The following is a 12298-nucleotide window of genomic DNA, read 5'->3' as shown; positions in this document are numbered from 1 at the left end:
TCAAGGTCAGGTTAGACATTCCTCAAGTTCAAAACTCCTTTCAAAACTGTTTACTCTTTTTATTTAATTAATTAATTACTGCCTCAGAAAACCACCAGGGAAATAGGCCAGTGGTTACCATAAAAAGCCTAGAGGATACCCAGACATGTTTACCCATAGATAAGTTATTCAGTAAACTGATGTGTATTATTAATTTTTTATTAACAATTTTTATTAAAACATTTATTTAGTGCTGGTTATGTGCTAAGCGTCGGGCTACGGGATGATGATGATACAGAATGAAAGTGGATATTTAGGAAGCAGTAAAGAACAGTGGTGAGAGCAAAGGCTTGGGCCAGGGCTTAAACTCAAATCTCTGCTGCGCCCTTGGACTAGCTGTTAGCCTTTGCAACTAACTCACTCAGATGCTCAGTTTCCTCACCTGTAAAATGGGGGTTATTATGGTAACTGGCTCTTAGGGTTGGTATAAGACATATAAACCTGTACATAAAACCCACAGAAAGTCCCCAGCAGGATGCCCAGCACACAGCAGGTCCTCAAGAGGAGGGCGGGGCCCGGATGCTGGAGATCTTACATCACGCAGGACGTCTCACAAAGATTCGTCCCTGCCTCACATGGTTTTCCCTCCACTCTTTTAGTTGGAACGCCTGATTGTGATTATATGAACTTAGAACCCTCCCCCCAGTCCGTTTTACATAAAAACTCCAAATCAAGCTATCCATATGTAGCCCATTTTTAAGGGATGCAAACAAGATTGTCAATTGAAGGAAGGCTGACTTTTGTTTTCTTTGGAACTTTGCCAAGAGATGTTCACTTTCCCAGAAAATCGCATCACCAATGCCAATAACCACTTGTGACATCTGAGTTGCCAAAACACGCCTAATTCTTCTGCACTCGTGGCTGTCCTGTGAGCAAATTCTTGTGTCTGTGCAAGCACCTGACCACTCAGAATATCTTCTAGTGTAGTTGAAATATTTCCTCTAATTAATACATAGTGAAATACATATCTGTTACCACAAAAATATTTATATCACAATACATTACATTGTTTTTTGAAATTATCTATAGAAGGTTACAGTACCTGGGTTTTATGTAGGATAGTCAAGTGTTTGGTATAAAAAGAACAAGTGGCTGTGTTGAGTTCAAGAACACCTTGGGCTACATAACTCATTCAAAGTCACAGCAGATAAGGAACAGGGCTGGTATCTGAACTAGGGCTGTCCTTAGAATGCATGTTTGTAATTCTTACACTTCTGAGGTGGAAAACTTATGGATGCTCCTGACCTCTATGGAGTTCTTTGAACTGAGGAGTCATTTATTCAGTATTTACCCAGAAGCTGAAAATACAGCAGTGAACAAAAGGGACAAAGTCCCAGTGCCCTAAAGGATTAAATCCAGTGGAGAGACACAAACGCCTGCACGCCGGGTGGAGCAGCAGCGCAGAGGAAGGGGTGCTAGGGAGGGGGTGGGTGCTCTTTCAGCTGGAATGCAGGCACAGGGCCTCCCTGACACATAGCCAGAGACTTGAGAGGAGGAAGGGAGCAAACCATGTAGTTATGAGAGAGCTTTGAGAGGGAGAACAGCACCTGCAAAGGACCTGATGTGTAAGGAGGCGGGAAGTAGCCAAGCCAGATGCTGGGCAAATTGGGGGAAAGGCAGGGCAGGAGATGAGATTAGGGGATGGGTGGGGGTGGGGGTGGGAGAGTTGTATTTGGGTTTATTCTGACAGATACAAAAATGGACGGTCTGAGCAGAATCAGAATGGGGTCTGATTTAGGCTTCAACAGGACCACTCTGGTGGCATTATGGAAACAGACTCTGTGGTCAGGGAGGGTGAGGGGTGGCTGTCACAAAGCCCAGGAGAGAGATGGTGGTGACCTGAAACAGGTGGGGTAGCCACATGCCAGGAGTGGTTGGGTCACATCCATTCTGATGGACCGGGTGTGGGGTGTCAATAAAAAAGAGGAAGGAAGAATGATTTCAAGGCCTTTGACAAAAGCATCCAGAGGAATGAAATTGTCATCAACTGAGATGGGGAAGCAGGTTTGGGACCTAAGGAAAGAGAATCAAAAACATGGCTTAGAAGTTTATTGTATGTCAACTGTATCTCAATAAAAGTTCTTAAGGAAAAAAAGAAAATGGCTTAGAAATGTTTAAGTCTTAGGAGGCATCTGGATAGATGAGGCATCTGGATATATGGTAGTCAAGGAAAGGTCCTGGCCAGATGTGGAGATGGTAGTCAAGTTCTAGGGTGAAAGTGTAGAGCCGCAAAAGGAAGGAGCAGAAGGTGAGCCCTGGCACCGAGAAGACATTCCAGCAAAGAATCTTCAGAGGGAGGAGCAGCCGGAGGAAGGGGGAGAGGCTTTCACAAGGGAAAATTCTCCATGAAACTGTTTTATGTAACTCCCATGTAGGACGTTACCAGCATATTTAATTATTTCTTAGTGTAAAGCTCTTGCACAAGTACACCAGTAGATAAGAGCAAGTGTGTTTGCTCACCACAACATTTACTGTTTATAATAACACAACAACTGGAAATAACCTAAATACCTGTTGACAAGAGAATGGAGAAGTGGTGGTAGATTGCCAGGTGCAACAGGTTAGAGAAGATACAACACCAAGTTCTTTTTGTAAATTCTAAAATCTTTTTCCTGTTATTTCAGTAGTGAGCAAGTATAAGTTTCAGAGTAAAAGAGGGAAATGGGGGTTTCCTAGGCAGCACAGTGGTTAAGAATCTGCCTGCCGATGCAGGGGACACAGGTTCGATCCCTGCTCCAGGAAGATCCCATATGCCGTGGAGCAACTAAGCCCATGCACCACAACTACTGAGCCTGTGCTTTAGAGCCCGTGAGCCACAACTATTGAGCCCATGTGCCGCAACTACTGAAGCCCACGTGCCTAGAGCCTGTGCTCCGCAACAAGAGAAGCCACGGCAATGAGGAGCCCGCGCCCCACAACGAAGAGTAGCCCCTGCTCGCCGCAACTAAAGAAAGCCAGCGCACAGCAAAAAGGACCCAACACAGCCAATAAAATAAATAAATAAATAAATAAATAAATAATTAAAAAAAAAAAGGGAAATGTACTGGAGTGATATGCCCCTGTGAGTCTGCTGCGTTCCAGGGCATCCTGCTTTCTCCCTGATAACTACACAGCATTATTATTATTGTTATTATTATTATTATTAGCTCTTTATTGGAATATAATCACTTTACATCGTTGTGCCAGTTTTTGCTGTACAACAAAGTGAATCAGCTGTATTTATACATATATCCCCATATCCCCTCCCTCCTGCAACTCCTTCCCACCCTCTAAGTCATCACGAATCACTGAGTTGATCTCCCCATGTTATGTAGCAGCTTCCCACTAGCTATCTATTTTACATTTGGTAGTGTATATACGTCATTGTTACTCTGCATCTTTATTCTTGCCCTGCCACTGGGTTCATCAGTACCATTTTTTTATTTCCAGAAGAATTCCCAAGCTAAAGGAGTTATCAGATCCTCTCAGAGTCTCACATTCCTTCTAGGCAGAACTGTCTTAAACACCTTTCTCTGAGAAGGGAACAAGAAGTCGTGTTATCCATTGTCAGAACACACATATTCTTCACTTGAAAGAATGTATTAGCATTTGTAAAGGTATATCTTAAAAGTAAAGATCCTTACCATCTTAAGGTGGTAATAGCAGCTGGAGTCCACTGTTCTCTTTGGGCAAGAGTCTGTGCTTTTCCAGTATTACTGCACTTCACCCTGAGAACAAACCTTGAGCAAGGTAAGGAGAAACCAAGATTCCGGGAGGTTACTTGATCTACCCAAGGTCACGGCCAGCACACAGCAGGGAACAATTCAAATGCAGGTGGCTGAAGCCTGCAATCCAATATGCATGGCTGCTCTGAGGAAAAATCGTCTCCATTAACTGGACTTTCAGTATTATAGCTGAAAATGGCCAATAAACCATACCGGCATCAAAACCAATCTCCCTCCAAATCAGTCTAACTTAGTATTATTCTCACTGAATTCCACTCAAGCACTGGAAGATCAGGTTGTAAAATTTGGTGACCTGTAATTAAGTCCTACTCCTAAGTTTTAAAACAGTTTTTGAAAATAGTTGATATATACCAAAGAATATATGTAAGTTAGCAGCAATAACTGAAAACCTGGACATCAATACCCAAAAACCAGGATGGCTGGCACTTCTAGAGGGGAGACAGAGAAATGAGATGGGCGGGGGCATATTTTCTATTAATTTCCCATCCCAAATGCATCATGGAGAAAAGCAAATAGAAACTACGCTGCCAGAAGTCCAGGTATTGGGAATTCCCTGGTTGTCCAGTGGTTAGGATTCCATGCTTTCATTGCCCTGGCCCGGGTTTAATCCCTGTTTGAGGAACTAAGATCCCTCAAGCCATGTGGTGTGAACAAAAATATAAAATAGGGACTTCCTAGGTGGTGCAGTGGTTAAGAATCTGCCTGCCAATGAAGGGGATACGGGTTCGAGCCCTGCTCCAGGAAGATCCCACATGCCTCAGAGCAACTAAGCCAGTATGCCACAACTACTGAGCCTGCGCTCTAGAGCCCATGAGCCACAACTATTGAGCCTGTGTGCCGCAACTACTGAAGCCCGCATGCCTAGAGTACGTGCTCCGCAACAAGAGAAGCTACTGCAATGAGAAGCCCGCGCACCACAACAAAGAGTAGCCCCCACTCACCACAACTAGAGAAAGCCCGTGTGCAGCAACAAAGACCCGATGCAGCCAATAAATAAATAAATAAATTTATAAAAAAAAAAAAAATAAAACAAAAGACCAGGTATCACTGCTGAGTAAAGCTCAGCATCAAAGGACGAAGAGTTAGGAAGAGATGATGCTTGGAACCCTTCTAGAAGGAAGCTCTAATCTCTGCAGTGGTAAGCAGTGCTGGAGAAACCATCCTTTTGGCTTTTCTTCCTTGGGGAGACAGAGTGCCAGCGTAAATGGATTTAAAAACAGTTCCAGGACAACAAATGTTGGAGAGGGTGTGGAGAAAAGGGAACTCTCCTGCACTGTTGGTGGGACTGTAAGTTGGTACAGCCACTATGGAAAACAATTTGGAGGTTCCTTAAAAAACTACAAATAGAACTACCATATGATCCAGTAATCCCACTCCTGGGCATATACCCAAAGAAAACCATAATCCCAAAAGAAACTTGTACCATAATGTTTATTGCAGCACTCTTTACAATAGCCAGGACATGGAAGCAACCTAAATGCCCATCAACAAATGAATGGATACAGAAGATGTGGCATATATATACAATGGAATATTACTCAGCTATAAAAAGGGATGAGATGGAGCTATATGTAATGAGGTGGATAGAACTACAATCTGTCATACAGAGTGAAGTAAGTCAGAAAGAGAAAGACAAATACTGTATGCTAACTCACATATACGGAATCTAAAAATGGTACTGATGAACTCAGTGACAAGAACAGGGAAGCAGATACAGAGAATGGACTGGAGAACTCGAGGTATGGGAGGGGGTGGGGGGTGAAGGGGAAACTGAGAAGAAGCGGGAGAGTAGTACAGACATATATATACTACCAACTGTAAAATAGTCAGTGGGAAGTTGTTGTATAACAAAGGGAGTCCAACTCGAGGATGGAAGATGCCTTAGAGGACTGGGGCAGGGAGGGTGGGGGGGAATCGAGGGGGGGGCGTCAAGGAAGGGAGGGAATATGGGGATATGTGTATAAAAACAGTTGATTGAACCTGGTGTACCCCCAAAAAAAATAAAATTAAAAAAAAAAAAAACAAAAAAAAAAACAGTTCCAGGGGCAGGTCCCAAAGCAAACAGCTGACCAGCACCTGTACTGGCCTTGAGCATTGACTTAGATCTCTTGAGATATCTTGGCCCTTTTTTTTAGGGCCGGAGTTGACAAACACCTCTGAAAGAGTTGCAGAGGAGGGAAAGTTTCACAAATGTTATGACTAAAGAAAAAGGGATGACATGTACAAACATAAATTCTGAGATTATTAAAGGTAAGAGGTGTAAGGGGCAACATTTTATGAACCAACACAAGATGATGTTTATGACCAGAAATGACCATAAAGAAAAAGGACGAAGGGAATTCCCTTGTGGTCCAGTGCTTAGGGCTCCAAGCTTGCACTGCAGGGATTCGACCCCGGGTTGGTGAACTAAGACCTGGTGTGCTGCATGGTGTGGCCAAAAAAAAAAACAAAAAACAAAAACAGAAACAAAAATCAAAAACAAAAACAAAAAGACAAAAGATGGAAAGGCAAAAGCTACGAGGAACACGTTGAAAAGATAAGCTGCACGTGGGAGAACGCATTTGCACCACAGAATGGCCAAGTGTTCATATGTGGAATGCATATACTATAAATTAATAACAGATACTACACAGCTGCAAGGAAAATAAGCAATTCACAAATGCTCTGAACTGTCCATAAAGATGCTTATACTCACAACTATAATGAAATAACATTTCACTACCATCAGGTTGGCAAGACTTAAAAAAATCTAACAACACAAATGTTACGAAGAATGTTTGTCAAAGGATGCAGCTGAGGGGAGCAGTGAGGAGCTGGGAGTGTGACTCAGTAAGACATTTAATTCGCAATATATTGGGGGAAAAGATCTTTTAAAGTGGTAACAGAAGAAGAGAAGGAACAAACAAACAAAACAACCAAATGTATTCCACTACCGTTTGCACACGTTGTTCTATATCAGCACAATATAATTATACTGGTACTCATTTTAAATGAGACTGTCTATTGTAGACCGGTTATCTGAAACAAATTAGTGTTTAATGGGAGTGGATGGGAACCAGGTAAAGAGAAATGAGAATACCACTGTAAGCAAATGGGCCAGTTTATCACCTATTCAGGTTTGGGTGAGAGGAGCCTGGAAGTTGCACCCTCCACCATTTATTGGCTGAGTGATGGTGGACACGTATCATAATCATGGTAAACTGCAGTTGTATCAGCTGTAAGATGGGGATAATAAAACCTACCCCAAAAGAATTATTTAAGGAATAAGTGAGAATGTATGTGACAGCTTTAGCACAGGTCTGGAGCTCGGGAATGGCTCAGAGAATGGGAGCACTTATAATGAAAATATTGCCAAGGCTTTGTTTGCCAATTCTACTCAGTTTGCCTTAGAGATGCTACGGCTATGCATTCTCATCACTAAATCCTAATCCTGAAGTGTTCAAGGCCAAGTCCAGCACATGATTTAATTGGGCAATGGTCTAGTCTTACTCTCTTGCTGCATTGCTTGTTTATGCTTATGTACCCAGGAGGCAGCCGGAGAGCCCAGCCTAGGTGTGTGTGATGTTCTGCAGCTACCAAGGAGAAGACTCACAATCAATTAGGTGACTTCTTGACATTTTGGCCTTTGGATGAGGGTGTCAAACGTGGTTGGAAAATCAACGCTCAGAGCAGCACTATTTATAATAGCCAGGTCATGGAAGCAACCTAAATGCCCATTGACAGATGAATGGATAAAGACATGGTGTATCTATACAGTGGAACATTACTCAGCCCTAAAAAGGAATAAAATTGGGTCATTTGTAGAGACGTGGATGGACCTAGAGACTGTCATACAGAGTGAAGTAATAAGTCAGAAAGAGAAAAACAAATATCATATATTAACGCATATACGTGGAATCTAGAAAAATTGTACAGATGAACCTGTCTGCAAGGCAGAAATACAGACACAGACGTAGAGAACAAATGTATGGACACCTAGTGGGGAAAGGAGGGGTGGGATGAATTGGGAGATTGGGATTGACATATATACACTAACATGTATTAAACAGATAACTAATGAGAACCTGCTGTATAGCACAGGGAACTCTACTTAGTGCTCTGTGGTGACCTAAATGGAAAGGAAATCCAAAAAAGAGAGGATAAATGTATACATATGGCTGATTCACTTTGCTGTACAGTAGAAACTAGCACATCATTGTAAAGCAACTATACCCCAATAAAAATTAAAAAAATAAAACAAAACAAAAACAGCCACTAAATCTTCACAGAGATCACAAAGTGAGTTGGCTTAAACGGCACACAACATCCATTAGGCTGCGAGATGACTCTTTCGAGTCATAGATCCCTTTGAGAATGTAATGAGAATTGTGGAGACTTTTTAAAATATATATACTCCTATATGTAATTCTGTATTTAATTATGGGAGGGGTGGCCGATGACTGGCAGTTAAGAACCGCTGGCTATAAAGCTGGGCACGTGGACACTGCATTCCAGAGTGAAGGCAAGATATTCTTAACTGGAATCAAAACCAATTAAGAGAGCAGAAAACAAATTTTAAAAAACAAGGTTCATGTGTAATTTTGAAATCCCTACAAATAGTCTGAATATAAGATCATTTCTAAAAACCTAGAAACTCAATGCTGTTTTCTTTTACTTTCTTTCCATGTTTTTAAAATAACACGATTGGGGTTTGATGCCAAAAAAAGGTCTGCCTTTACAGCAATAAATGTAAGTCAAGTGGACCCCCACAAGGATTGTTGACTAAAGGGGAAATAGAAATTACTTGCCCCCCCAAATCTCATGAAGCCTTTTGGTCTGTTCTAAGGAATTCATGGAATTAATTAAACTCCACTCTATTTTAAGTCTAACTGGAATATTGATTCCATTATCTTAGAATAATCATTGCAGAGGAGACAAAATAATCCCTTCCTTGTGAGTGTTGGGATAGAACAAAAATTAGACTAAACATACCTTAGCAAAACCAGTAGTATGGAGAAAATTTCACTTAAGAGGTGCCCATCATCTTTTAAGGTTCCTCATTAATCAATGTGGTATTAAATCTCATAAGTGCATTGTACTCACTGCTCAGATTCTGTTTTTGGGCTTGTCTCTCACACCCACATTATAAGTTACGGGGGTGGAGTGGGGGTGGTAAGAAACATGTCTTACTGATCTTTGATTCCCAGTTCCTGCCCTATATTACTTGACATACAGCAGAAGCTCAATAAATGTGTACAGATATAAATTATTTCAAAGGACTTAAACATATTTTCTTTTGACCAGAAATTCTGTCTAACTGCTCTTTTTCTGTGAATTACCTTTTACAAAAATTCTTTGCTGGTTTTTCTATTGAATTATTTATTTGTTTATTTTTTAATCATTCTGTAGTCCATGGTGGTTTACATATTCTGAATGCTAGTTATTTGTCTATTATCTTTGAAAATGTTCCCTCCCAATCTGTCATGTGCTTTTTTAGTCTTGTATCTTTTATCAGGAATAATTTATTTTTTAAAATGTAATCCAAATTATCAATCTTTTCCCTTTGAGTTTGAGCTTTTTTGTGTCTTAAGATAGTCTCCTATACACAACGACATTTCTATGGACATGAATTCATCCTCAGACTTCAGATAAACCTGTACTACTGCATTTAACTTGTGTAGAAGGGTGTTAGATGGGAGTCTTCTGCTTTTGCTGGATGCCCCAAAACCATGCCAATTGCTTACATGCCAAAGGATGATGCTAGTCCTAGCAGTACGTGCAAAGGAATTGTTTGAAAATACATTTTGCATCCCTTAGTCCAAGAGATATCTTTCAAGGGGGTTGACAGGGGTAGAGCAGGGGAAGTATGTCTTCAAAGAAAGTGATAGATGTGCCAGTCCCACTCCATGCCCCCAGTGGAAAGAAGGCAGAGCTGCTCTTCCTTTTCTGGAGCTAGTGAGTGAGGCTATAACAGAGCAACTGGAAAGGCTGGATAGTGACACTGCCATTGGAGACACACTGGTGGATTGGGCTATGAAAAATGTCTATGAGCTGAAAAGAAAAAGTCCATGGCAAGGTCATGTGAGGGATGTAACTGTACTCCCACAGATAGCGGGTCAGAGAGGTCGAAGGGCTGTGGTACCCAGAGATCAGGTGTGGAACCAGCAGCAGAATTTTCTAAAAGGGAGATATACAGCCCAGAGGTCTTCTGCCAAGAGTGTGGAAAAGGCTAGATTGCTACCATGAAATGGCCAAGATCCAACCCTGGAGAGACTGGAGGTGGCCTAAGAACAAGGTGATGGGGGTTAGAGAAGCAGCCACCTTCCCCTTCGCACTATGGCCCAGAGGCAGAGACCCAGGAAGGAGGGGTGAATGCAATTTGGAGTTCATGATTTTCATGAGACTGGACACACATCCTTTTCATAAAATGAGATTATTTTTTGTGACTGAAAGTGACTAGAGGAATGTTTTAAAAAATATTTTAAAAAAACCACTAGGAGTGAGAGCAATCTACCATGAATTTCATCCAAGTTCAAGGAATGAATTAGAGTACAGACCAGGCTTGACTAGGCAACAGGGAAAGAGCATTGTTCCCTGTTCCTGCTGTTCAGGACACGGACTTTGCTCCCAACATTCCATGGACCTACATCATCAATTTACCACCTTCGTGAGCGTTTAGCACCACAGGTCTTGAGTCCTGTGGTGGGTACTGATCTAAGTCACTGGTGTTACAGTTATATACAGTAGACCATGATCGCTATACATTAAAAATGATATAAAGAGATATTTGTACACTCATTCACAGCAGCATTATTCACGACAGCCAAAAGGTGGAAGCAACTCAAGTGTCCATGGACAGATGCATGGATAAACAACATGCGGTATATACATAACGACGGAGTACTGTTCAGCCTTAATGAATTAGTAAGGAAATTCTGACAAATGCTACAACATGGGTGAACTTTGAGGACATTATGCTAAGTGAAATAAGCCAGTCACAAAAGGAAAAATGCTGGTGTGAAGTATCTAGAAGAGTCATGTTCAGAGACAGAAAGTAGAGGGGTGGTTTCAGGGACTGGAGAGATGGGGAATTGTTTAATGGGGACAGAGTTTCAGTTTCGCAAGAGGAAGAGTCCTGGAGATGAATGGTGGTGATGGTTGCACAATAACGTTAAAATGATAAATTTTGTCATAAGCATTTTGCCACAGTTGAAAATAAAAACTAAATAAAAAAGGAAATTTAACCTCTATTAGTCATGTATCAATAACGGAGTGAATAATAATGAGAAGTGGCTACGAACTGTCCAGTCTTACCATGTGTCAGGTGCCATGCCAGGACTTACACATGGTCTCATTTAATCCTTCTCAAACCTGGGAGGCAAGTCCTATTAAAATCCCTACTTTACAGATAAGGAAACTGAGTCACAGAAGGGTCACCTTGCCTAAAGATACACAACTTGAAAGGAGTTAAGAGAGATACTCTGACTCTCTAGAACCAGCCTTCTAAACCCTCTGGCAGTGGACAGATTTCACTGTCAATGAACTATCTCCACTTACAACCTCTTAGACTAGAAGAGATTATAGAAATAATTCACATAATCACTGACATTTACATAGTTCTCTAGGTTTACAAAGCACTTTCTCTTCTGATACTACTCATTAAAATACTGTAGCATAGGTATTCTCCCTTTATCAAAGAGGACACTGAGCGCTAGAGAAAAGCAAATTGCTTCAAATCATATTACCAGGTAGGATTCCATAGCTTCTAACTCTGGGTCCACAGCTTCCTAACCAGACCCAATTCCTCATCTGGTCCAACTTCTCATTTGTCAGATGAGACTGTCTACAAGGGACATGCCCAAAGATGCTAATGGCTTGTCCAAGGTCACACAGAGAGCTAGTATGCTTTGTGTACATTACCAGCATATGCCTTTAAAAATCCTTTGCCATGATAACACATATTCTATAAATATGTGTTGATAAAGGAAGGATTGGTACAGAGGCAGAGAGCTCTGTCAGAGTGAAATAGAGTGCTTTCTTCTAGAAGCTCTTTTATGTGTGGAGTTGATGCATTAGAACCTACACTTCACGGAAGCATCCAATTTTTCAGTGCCTGCCCTTCCTCAACCACCTCCATTAGCTCTACAATTATGCTGTGATCAATTGAGCAAATCCACTTAGACAGCATGTCTAGCCACTCTCATAGTAGATTTGGTACTGAAGCAGCAAAGTACACGAGAGCTGTATAATACAGACCTTTGAGAAATCCTCATTTGATCCTGACTGCATGTCTACAAGGAATTCTTAAAGCAGACTCAGTGACCCTGAGTGAACTTTTTAATGGCTAAGTGTAAAAGTGCAGAGCTAAGATCTTTCATCCAGTAGAATCTTTTCATGTAAAATAACTCACTTGTGAGACTGATACAAGGCTAATGATCAGTGTGAAAGAACCAACTGCTAGACTTGATGATTACAGGCACTCATGTGGTGAATGGAAACTACTTGTTGGCATGTGAAAATCTGCCAGTGTAATGCCTCAGATGTCAATAAAGATG

At 41.4% G+C, this 12298-nt stretch overlaps 1 protein-coding gene across 3 annotated transcripts in view; it reads right to left on the bottom strand.

Moving 5' to 3' along the window:
- MTHFD1L (methylenetetrahydrofolate dehydrogenase (NADP+ dependent) 1 like) overlaps positions 1-12298 on the bottom strand; it is a 176889-nt gene that overhangs the window by 90474 nt on the left and 74117 nt on the right. The gene's annotated exons all lie outside the window — the stretch shown is intronic.

Source organism: Hippopotamus amphibius, chromosome 6 (assembly GCF_030028045.1).
Source record: "Hippopotamus amphibius kiboko isolate mHipAmp2 chromosome 6, mHipAmp2.hap2, whole genome shotgun sequence".
In the NCBI taxonomy this organism is placed as follows: domain Eukaryota; kingdom Metazoa; phylum Chordata; class Mammalia; order Artiodactyla; family Hippopotamidae; genus Hippopotamus; species Hippopotamus amphibius.
This window is presented reverse-complemented; position numbering and strand designations above follow the sequence as displayed.